We start from the raw sequence: 8,148 nt of genomic DNA on the forward strand, positions 1-8,148 counted from the left end.
ATTCCAAACTGTTTTCCACAGTGGCTGCACCAGTCTGCATTCCCACCAACAGTGTACTAGGGTTCCCTTCTCTCCATAACCTCACCAGCACTTGTTGTTTGTTGATTTGTTTATGGTGGCCACTCTGACCTGTTTGAAGTGGTATTTCATTGTGGTTTCAATTGGTATCTCTACTTCTAATTATCTCTTACACTAATTTGTTTTTTATTTCACACCAAAAACAAGTGCTTTTTTCCAATATTCAAAGTTTAGCATATTACTCACCAATTTAAAATCTGTTAATAGCTACCCATCTTCTTTATGACAAAGGCCAGTCTCTAAATGAACTCTTAAGGACCTGGCATCACAAACTCATAGTATCATTTTAGATGTGCCAAGCTTGGTGTCCCTTTTTCTGAGAAGCTATCTCTCATCCAGGTCTAAGCTTAATTCTCACTTAGGAAGTCTTTCCTGAACCCCCAAACTAAGTTACCCCTTCTCCTTTGTTATTTGCTATATGCTTCCAAGGCCCTTTGTATACTTTGCTGCACTTGTGCACTTATAATAATAACAAACATCTAAATAGCACTTGCTGTGGTCTAGGAACTGTTCTAAGAACTTTAGGTTTTTCTTCAACGTAATCCTTATAACAATCCTCTGAAATGAGTCCTATTTTTATTCCCATTTTTCAGATGAAGAAACTGTAGCACAAATGTAAGTTATTTACACAGGGTCATACATTTACTAAGTAGTAGAACTGGGGATTTAAACCCAGGGAGTCTGGCCTGAGAATCAATGCTTTTTAAAAATAATTATTTAGTTATTTTTTTATTGTTGTTCAGTTACAGTTGTCCCCATCTTCCCCCTGTTGCTCTACCCTGCTCTGTCCAACCCCCACTCCTAAAGACAATCCCCACACCATTGTCCTTGACCATGGGTCCTTTGTACATGTTCCTTGACTTGACCCTTCCTCTCCTTTCCCCCATTATCCTCTTCCCCCTCGCCTCTAGACATTGTCAGTTTGTTCTTTATTTCCATGTCTCTGGTTCTTTTTTGTTTATTGTTTGTTTTTGTTGATTAGGTTCCACTTATAGGTGAGATCATATGGTATTTGTCTTCTACCATCTGACTTATTTCACTTAACATAATTGTCTCCAATTCCATCCATGCTATTGTGAAGGGTAGGATTTCCTTCATTATTTCTGCTTCATAGTATTCCATTGTGTAAATGTATCATAGTTTTTTAATCCACTCATTAACTGATGGGCACTGAGGCTGTTTTCAGCACTTGGCTGTTGTAAATTGTGCTGCTATGAACATTGGAGTGCAGAGGTTCTTTTGAATTGGTGTTTCACGATTCTTAGGGTGTAATCCCAGCAGTGGAATCGCTGGCTCAAAAGGCAGTTCCATTTTTAGTTTTTCGAGAAAATTGCATACTGTTTTCCACAGTGGCTGCACCAGTCTGCATTCCCACCCACAGTGTACTAGTGTTCCCTTTGAGCCACTACTTCACCAGCACTTCTTGTTTGTTGTTTCTTGAATGATGGCCATTCTGACTGGTGTGAAGTGGTATCTCATTGTAGTTTTAATTTGCATCTCTCTCATGGCTAGTGGTGCTGAGCATCCTTTCATTTGCCTCTGGGCCCTCTGCATGTCCTCCTTGGAGAACTGTCTGCTCAGGTCCTATGCCCATTTTTTAATTGGATTGTTTGTCTTCTTGGTGTAGAGTTGTGTGAGTTCTTTATATATTTTGGAGATCAAACCCTTGTCCAAAGTATCATTGGCATATATGTGTTCCCATATGATTGGTCCCCTTTTCATTTTTGAAAGTTAAACATTTTTTACTGTTTATGCTCTTACATTTGTCCCAATTTTCCCCCTTTCCTCCCTTCTCACAGCCCACCCCCTATTTCCATAGTCCATCCCCACACTGTGGTCCATGTCCTTGCATCATGCATATATGTTCTTTGTCTTATACTTTCACCTTCTTTCAACCAGTCTCTACCTCTCCTGCAACAGCTATCAGTCTGCTCTGTCTCTGTGCCTCTGATTCTATTTCCCTCCTGAGTTTATTTGTTTATTAGATTCCAGTTATAAGTGAGATTATATGGTATTAAGATGGCCCATAGACATATGAAAAGATGCTCAATGTCACTAGCCATCCAAGAAAAACAATTAAAACCAGAATGACATACCACCTCACACCTGCCAAAATCAATATCATTAATAAATCAACAAACATAAGTGCTGGCGAGGCTGTGGAGAAAAGGGAGCCCTAGTGATCTGTTGGTGGGAATGCAGGCTGGTGCAGCCACTTGGAAAACAGTATGGAATTTCATCAAAACACTAAAAATGGAACTGCCTTTTGACCCAGCAGTTCCACTTCTGGGAATATAGCCAAAGAATCATGAAACACCAATTCTAAAAAATGTACACACTCCTATGTTCATAACAGCATTATTTACAATAGACAAGATTTGGAAACAGCCTAAGTGCCCATCAGTAAATGAGTGGATCAAAAAGCTGTGGTACATATACACAATGGAATACTATGCAGCAGTAATAAAAGGAAGAATTCTTACTTTATGCGACAGCATGGATGGAATTGAAGACTATTATGCTAAGTTAAATGAGCAAGTCAATGAAAGATAAATATAATTAATCTTACTCGTTTATTCATTTATTTTTATACAGAAGGGAAGGGAAAGAGAAAGAAAGGGAGAGAAACATAAATGTATGGTTGCCTCTCGCATACCCCCTACTGCGGACCTGGCCCGCAACCCAGGCATGTGCCCTGACTGGGAATCCAACCAACGACCCTTTGGTTCAGAGGCTGGCATTCAATCCACTGAGCTAAACCAACCAGGGCCTAGTTAATGTTACTTTTAATGAAGAAAGACTTCAAGCTTCCCCCTCTATCATTAGGGGAAAGACAACAATGTCCACTTTAAGTAACTTCTATTCAACAATATACTGAAGATTCTAGCAATCAGGCAAAGCAATTTTTTAAAGCCATCAAGATTGTAAAGAAATGGGGAGGGAGGCAGGGGCGCATGGGCGTCCTTGGGGGAGTAAGACCATGCAGGTGCTGACGGCATTGGTTGAAGAAGACCTTCAGCATTGCCCTAGCAGAATACCTGCTCTCTGGGTGAAGATATGTGTAACGCACCAACTTACTGTGACCTAGGAAAGGCTGCCAAGGATTTCTCCAACAAAGGATATGGGTTTGGCATGGTCAAATAGACCTGAAAACCAAGTCATGTAATGGAGTGGAGATTTCTACTTCTGGTCATGCTTATACTGATACAGGGAAAGCTTCAGGCAACCTAGAGACCAAATACGAGGCCTGTAACTGTGGACTTACCTTCACCCAAAAATGGAACATAGACAATACTCCTGGAACAGAAATATCTTGGGAGAATAAGTTGGCCGAAGGGTTGAAACTTACTCTTGATACCATATTTGTACTGAACACAGGAAAGAAGATTGGGAAATTGAAGGCTTCCTAAAAAGGGGATTGTTTCAGTCTTGGCAGTAATGTTGATACAGATTTTTCTGTCCCAACAATCTATGGCTGGGCTGTGTTAGCCTTTGAAGGTTGGCTTGCTGGCTATCAGATGAATTTTGACACATTGAACTCTAAACTGTCACAGAATAATTTCTCTCTGGGTTATAAGGCTGTGGACTTCTGGCTGCCCACTTGTGTGAATGACGGCACTGAATTTGGAGGGTCTATCTACCAGAAGGTTAATAAGAAGATTGAAACATCAATAAACCTTGCTTAGACAGCTGGCAGTAACAATACCTGCTTTGGCATCGCTGCTAAATACAAGTTGCATTGGAGAACCTCTCTCTCTGCTAAAGTAAATAATGCCAGCCTGATTGCACTGGGTTATACGCATCCTCTTCAACCAAGAGTCAAACTGACTCCTGGAAAGAACTTCAATGCAGGAGGTCACAAGGTTGGGTTGGGATTTGAACTAGAAGCTTAATGAGGTTTTGAATAAACCATCAGATTTCTCCCTGGAGATGAAGAGAATTGAACCCACAATGTTTTGGCCTTAAAATTCTTCTCTGAAATTTAAAAAGTGTGAACTTTTTACTCTTCCAAAGAATTGTAATCCTCCTGCACACTGAAGTCTATAGATCTCAAGTCCATCCTAAGGGAGGTGCTGGAAGGCATGCCTGGGAGTTATCATATTTGTGCCACATTTCAGTTCAGTTCCACAGTATTATTTTAAATGTGATCCTCAGCGACAATGTAGTGTCATAGTTATAAAGAAAATAACCCCATCCTCCAGTTTATACATCATGTCCTGCATATCCCACACTACTTTTTTGTGACCTTTTAATATATTGATCTCTGTGCTGTGGTGGAGTCTTTGGTTTAGCATCAGAGCAAAATAAAATAAACCCATCACATTTGAAAGTAAAAAAAAATTGAAAATAAATGTGTAAAACAATCTCTAATCACAAGTGACATGATTTTGTATGTTGAAATTTCTAAAGAATATACAAAAAAAAAAAACCCTGTTAGGAATATTAAATAATTTCAGCAAGGTTTCAAGATGTAAGATCAATATGAAACAATCAATTGTATTTCTGTCCAGTGCAATGAACAATCTAAAAATAAAATTAAGAAAACAATTTCATTTACAATTCTATTTAAAAAAATTAAAAACCCATTGCCTGAGACCTTGAGGGTAACCTCTTGCTGTGATTTTTTCCCAAAATTTTAATAACAACTTTCCAGGATTTTTCCATGTTTTCAAACATCTTCTCCTGTGTCTTTGCAAGAAGATTCAAAGACTTCATTCAAATAAGATCTAGGGTGTTCTTTTTGAGGTGTTTGTAAATTATTCACCCTTGCCCCACTTCACCCTTACACATACACATAAAGGAAAACCCATAGAACTGCCTAGGGGTTTATCTATGTTTTATGTCTTTTATCCTTGTTTTTTGTAGATTTTATTGTTTATGCTACTACAGTTGTCTCAATTTTTCCCACTTCACCCCCCTCCACCTAGCCTGCCCTCCACTTTCATAGTCAATCCTCACACCGTTGTCCATGTTCATGGGTCCTTCCTATATGTTCTTTGACTAATCCCTTTACTGCCTAAATTTTAATGACTGAAATAAAATTATCTCATGTATCCTGACTTTCAACAGAGGACGTCATACTATTACAAGATTTTTTTTAAACGAAGCACCAATTTTGGTAATTTGAGAACTATATTAACCTAAGGGAGGGCAGAGGCAAAGGAACAAATTAACTATCTAAAAGCACTCATGGACAGCTGTCTATTTTATCTTGCTATCAAGCTGACCCTGCTCATAATAGGTGTAATGCAATGCAGGAAAGATAACTTTGATATGGAAACCAGAAAACATGATTTTACAGTGAAATTGCTATAAACTAACCTGATATAACACAAAAGACATTATACTGGAGTCAGAACACCTACATCCAAGTCTCAGCAATCCCACCAACGAGCTGTATTTACCTTCAAAATTCTATGTTCTGGGCCCCATTTCCTTCTTCTGTAATATGAGGAGTTAAACTCATGCATCCCAATGTTCATAGCAGTATTATTTACAATAGCTAAGTGCTGGAAACAGTCTCAGTGCCCATCAATAAATGAGTGGATCAAAACATTGTGGTACAGTTACGCAATAGAATACTATGCAGCAGAAAGAAAGAAGGAGCTCCTAACCTTCTCGATGGCATGGATATAACTGGAGAGTATTATGCTAAGTGAAACAAGCCAGTCGGTGAAAGACAAATACTATGTGATCTCACCTATAAATGGAACCTAATCAACAAAACAAACGAATTAGCAAAATAAGAACCAGAGACATGGAAATAAAGTACAAATTGATAGTGACCAGAGGGGAGGAGGGACAGGGATAATGGGTGAAGAAAGGGGAACATGTACAAATGACCCATGGAAAAAGACAATGGAGAGGGCATTGTCTTTGGGAGTGAGAGTTGGATGGGGTAGGGGAGAGTGACACAGGGAAAATGTTGATAACTGTAACTGAACAACAATAAAATTTTAAAAAGCACAAGGACTTCCTGGTAACTGACAATAAGTGATAGCTCTGGGATTCAAACCCAAATCTAGAACCCATGGTCTTTCCATTAAACCACACTGTCCCTCTGGCAGATATAAAAATAGCCATTTAAAAATCCATTAAGAAAAAGGAGAGAGAAAACACATGCACCTATCCTTCAAATGATAAAAATTATACTACTTTCAAGAATTAGTGTTTTTCCTGAGTGAACAGAATATCTGTTGAGCAACTGGGAAGTCTCCTGTCTTTTTAGCATATAGGAAGACCAACTTTTAGTCTCCAGCCATAGGTATTCACAGAACACATTTTCAACAGTTGAACTGCTGATGCCTGGGTTCCAAGAACTACACGCACGCGCGCAGACACACACACTTTCATTTTCCCCTCATTTTATCTGCTATTTCTCAACAGGCCACAGTCTGGGTTATGGAAACATAAGTCAGTCTTGAATGATCCAAGGATCTTTCTCACTGATGAATTTAAGTGTTAAGTGGATTAGAGTAACATTTAAGTCCATCACATAATAAATTTCTATAGAATTGTTTTCCAGTCCATAAGTAGTAGAAACTTCATTTATCCATTCTTTATTTATGCAACAAATACTAATGATAATAACTAACACATATAACATCTACTATGTTCTAGATACCATTCTATGGACTTCACGTATATCAACTTATTTATTTCATGCAAGAACGCTATGAGGCAAATACTACTATTGTACCCCTTTTAAAGATATGAAAACTTGGGCGCAAGAGAGGTTATCTCGTGTAAGTTATACACAGCGAAGAAATGATTGAGACAGGATTAAAACACAGACTGTCTGGCTTTAGTGTCTTTGCTCTTATCTAACTATTGCCTCTCTAAACTTCCCGAGTTATGGGTCAGGCACTGGAATAGTTTGGGTGTTTAATAAACTCCAAAATAAATATTGAACACCCACTATGTGCTTCACACCATGCTAATTAATATATTAAGGATCAAAGAAGCATTAGATACAATCTTTGCCTTCAAAGTTTCTATAGCCAGTTAAAGGGAAAAAGACAAACACATATGAAACTATGTAAAAACAGTGTCACTAGAATTCAGGAATTCAGGCTAATCCTTATTGCAAATGTCTGGCCTGATATCTCTGTAAACCCTTGAAATGTGACAGAAATTCAAGTATTTTACCATCCAAACCACTTCTGTCAAACCACATAGAAACTCTTTCTCTTATAGCCAAAGTGGCAAGAAACTTTTGTGATACATACAGACTGAAATGCATTGATAATCCTATTTTAACTAATTTGAGGATAAGTTCACAAGTCACTTCTCAGGTTGGCTCAGGTGAACCTTTCACCAGGAATTATAAAGTATAGTTTTTCAAATTTGCCTGAATGGACACCACAAACTATCAAGAGCTTTTTAAAAATGATTTTTTCTTCTACTTACACTTGGCATTCTGTGTAACTTACATAAGCCAAAACTGCAATAGCAAAAGGATTGTGACACACCAGATAAAACCAGGTATGGGTGTACAAACTATACTATAAATTACACCTCATGGCTGTGGGGGAATTTTGTCAGCAGAGAACTTTATTAAAATGTGGAATTGTCTATAAACTATACATTCAGAATATTTTCTTTTTTTAATTTATATTTTTATTTATCAAATATTATATTAATATATTTAAAATAAATGTTTTTACATAGCTTATTATTCCATCACTATGTTTATCATAAGTAATACTAAACTTGTACTTAGAAAACCTTCCTTATTGTGTAACTGAGTTGATTTCTCCAAACTCCACTCTTCTCATCTATTACATTGTACTTCATATTATAGTTAAAACGGACTATACAAGAAATCACTATGTAAATTTGAAAAGAAATCAAAATTTAATTATTGGTATGTTATGAATAATGAACACCAATTATTAAGTTTAGTTTGATTTATTATCCTTACTGAATGGACACTGTCACAGTAACAAATTTTATGGAATCTAGGACAGTACCAAGGGTTTCAAACATGTTTGGTATTAATGATGATGTCTTACATGTCTACTGACCTCACTGAATCGAAGTTTTTTTTACGAAGTTATATACAAGTTG

The 8,148-nt window shown here is 37.4% G+C and overlaps 1 pseudogene; it reads left to right on the forward strand.

The window, feature by feature from the left end:
- Positions 1-3,135: 3,135 nt before the first annotated feature.
- On the forward strand, positions 3,136-4,000 carry LOC129071064 (voltage-dependent anion-selective channel protein 3-like; annotated as a pseudogene).
- Positions 4,001-8,148: the final 4,148 nt, after the last annotated feature.

Source organism: Pteronotus mesoamericanus, unplaced genomic scaffold, assembly GCF_021234165.1.
Source record: "Pteronotus mesoamericanus isolate MK-2021 breed Mesoamerican mustached bat unplaced genomic scaffold, CSHL_Meso_final contig_256, whole genome shotgun sequence".
NCBI classification, from domain to species: Eukaryota; Metazoa; Chordata; class Mammalia; order Chiroptera; family Mormoopidae; genus Pteronotus; species Pteronotus mesoamericanus.